At 40.1% G+C, this 3,042-nt stretch overlaps 1 pseudogene; it reads right to left on the bottom strand.

The window, feature by feature from the left end:
* Positions 1 to 224: 224 nt before the first annotated feature.
* Positions 225 to 1,133, bottom strand: LOC119537913 (annotated as a pseudogene).
* Between the last annotated feature and the right edge of the window lie 1,909 nt (positions 1,134 to 3,042).

The following is a 3,042-nucleotide window of genomic DNA, read 5'->3' on the forward strand; positions in this document are numbered from 1 at the left end:
AGATCCAGCAAGACCATCTAAACTCAGTCCTTGGAACATTATACCAGGATACCAGGGAGTCTTTGGTTACTAAGAAAAATCACAACAGAAGTAACATTAATTCCTTATATTTGTTTCTGAGGGTTTTGAAATATCCTACTGAAATTAAAATCCATTTAAGGTGACAGAATAACCATACATATCTTTGATTTACTACATTCAAAATGTTCACTATATCCATGAGTTCACTTTCTTCCCCACAACCTCCTCATGGCATTTTTCACCTCTGCATTTCTGAGTGTGCAGATGATGGGGTTCAGCATGGGGGTGATCACTGTATAGAACACGGCCACCAGTTTGTCCTCAGTAAAGCTGGAGGAAGGTTGGATACAGAGGAAGATGGCAGGTCCAACAAACAAGATGACCACTGTGATGTGGGAGGCACAGGTGGAGAGGGCTTTGTGCCTCCCCTCTGCAGAATGGTTCCTCAAGTTGACCAGGATGATGATATAGGAGGACACCAAGATGAGGAAGGGGCACAGGGTGATTAAGCTGTTTACCATTACAATGACCCCCTGAACAAAGGTGTCGGTTCAGGAAAGCTTGAATAATGGCTGGAAGTCACAGAAGTAGTGTTCAATCACATTAGGGCCACAGAAGGGCAATTGGATGATGATGAAAACCTGAATTATGGAGTGTAAAAAGCCCCCCAGCCAGGAACCAGCACCTGGTACATGTCACAATTCATGGGTCATAATGGTCATGTAATGAAAAGGCTTGCAGATGGCCACATAGCGGTCATAAGCCATCACCACCAGCAAAAGGATCTCAGTGACCCCAAGGAAATGGAAGAAGAACACCTGAGCCAGACAGCCCTCCAGGGAGATGGACTTGACCTTTGCAAGTAAGTCTGTGATGAATTTAGGGACGATAGTAGAGGAGTAACTAATCTCCACCAGGGACAGGTAGCTAAGGAATAAGTACATGGGGGAAAGCAGACTCTTGCTGACACTGACTGTTAGGATGATGAGGCCATTGCCCACCATGGTGGCCAGGTACATGGGAAGGAACACCACAAAGCACACTCTCTGCACCCCTAGATCCTGGAAAAGTCCGGTAAAAATGAACTCAGTCACATTATTTCTACTGGCCATGGATTCCATTTGGGGATGATGATTCATAGAAGATCCCTGTGACAGAAAAAAAGATTCAATCATAACACATATCCCTCATGTTTGTTCAGCATTGCAAGTTTATAGAAACCTTTCACATGTATTATCTCACTGATTTGTTTGTTTATTTACTCGTAATATTTAGTCATTCAGTGTTCAACAGTTTGCTTTTTGCAAGATACTATTCAAGAAAGATCACAAAAATTCCATGGTTTCAATGTTACAATAAAGAAATATTAGGCTTTGGGAGGTTATGAATTAGCAAAGCTCCCTTTAAGGAACAGACCCAAAATTAGACCCAGATCATTTTATCCCAACTCATTTATTATTTCAAGTACACCATACTGAAAAAAAAATCTCAGCACTAAAAATCATCCATGTTAATTGCTAACATTTCTCCCAATCATAATATTTTCTCATCAAGCTTTTGCCTTAAGATATTCAAAAGGGAACTTCCCCTGATTTGTTGTTTCCTCCATTTAACCCTCAAGAATGTCATTCTCATAGAAACTTCTTCAATTGTATAGAATCTCTTTTATATTTTCTTTACTTGAACTACCTAAGTTTCTGTATGGTCTCGGGCCCTATAACATTACACAATTCCATGGCCTCATGAATTCTTACAAATATTTGGAGAAAATTTTGACATCCAAAAGTGAAGCAGACATAAAGAAGTTAATCAGAGTATAGCTCACAATCAAACAATAGTTTCAACATAATGCATGGGTATGCAGTTTTCCTTGTTTCTGTGTTAATGTTTGTTGTCCACTAGCAAACACCTAATAGCAGGTAGGGATCTTTTTAATTCATTTCCTTAACCAAATGATTTATCAGGCTCTGACCCTGTGCCTAGGTGATGAGGACATATCACATTTATTAAAGAGCACACTTGTGAAATGAGATAGAAAAATACCTCACGATTTTCTCCTCTTTTAAAATTACTTTAAAGAATCTGTTTTATCCTTCAGTTTTCCTTCTTCTACTTGTGATTCCAACCTGAAAATAGATTATATACCCCCAAATTTCTTTCATGGTGAAAACTTGAAAAGGTGTACAAAATGAAAATCTCCTGAGAGAATCTTCAGTAATTTGCCTTGATAGAAACTGGAGAAGAAAGTGGATTGAATAGGTTAAAAGAAGGACTCCAAAGAGCAATCTAATGGGTGGGAAGAAGCAAGATGGGGCTTGCTGATTGGATCAGATGAAGGGAAATTAGGGGGGCATCAAAAACAACCTAAGAAGACTGGGAAATAGTCTAGTCTGCAGGAAATTAAAACTTATGATGACTTAATAATCAGCATTTTTGTAGTCATCCCAACAAGCACACAACCTCACGTGCTGCTGTCCTTTATTCAGCATCTTTATGCTCTGAATAAAACAATCATCCCTGTTCTAGTTTGCTAATGCTGCCAGAATGCAAAACACCAGAGATGGATTGGCTTTTATAAAAAGGGGGTTTATTTGGCTACACAGTTACAGTCTTAAGGCCATAAAATGTCCAAGGTAACACATTAGCAATCGGGTACATTCACTGGAGGATGGCCAATGGTGTCCAGAAAACCTCTGTTAGCTGGGAAGGCACATGGCTGGTGTCTGCTCCAAAGTTCTGGTTTCAAAATGGCTTTCTCCCAGGACGCTCCTCTCTAGGCTGTAGTTCCTCAAAAATGTCACTCTTAGTTGCACTTGGAATATTTGTCCTCTCTCAGTGTCTGTGGAGCAAAAGTCTGCTTTCAACAGCCATTTTCAAACTGTCTCTCATCTGCAGCTCCTGTGCTTTCTTCAAAGTGTCCCTCTTGGCTGTAGCTCATCTTTAAAATGTTACTCTCAGCTGCACTGAGTCCCTTCTGTTATGTCAGCTCATTTATATGGCTCCACTGATCAACTTAGACCC

This window comes from Choloepus didactylus, chromosome 6, assembly GCF_015220235.1.
Source record: "Choloepus didactylus isolate mChoDid1 chromosome 6, mChoDid1.pri, whole genome shotgun sequence".
Taxonomy (NCBI): domain Eukaryota; kingdom Metazoa; phylum Chordata; class Mammalia; order Pilosa; family Megalonychidae; genus Choloepus; species Choloepus didactylus.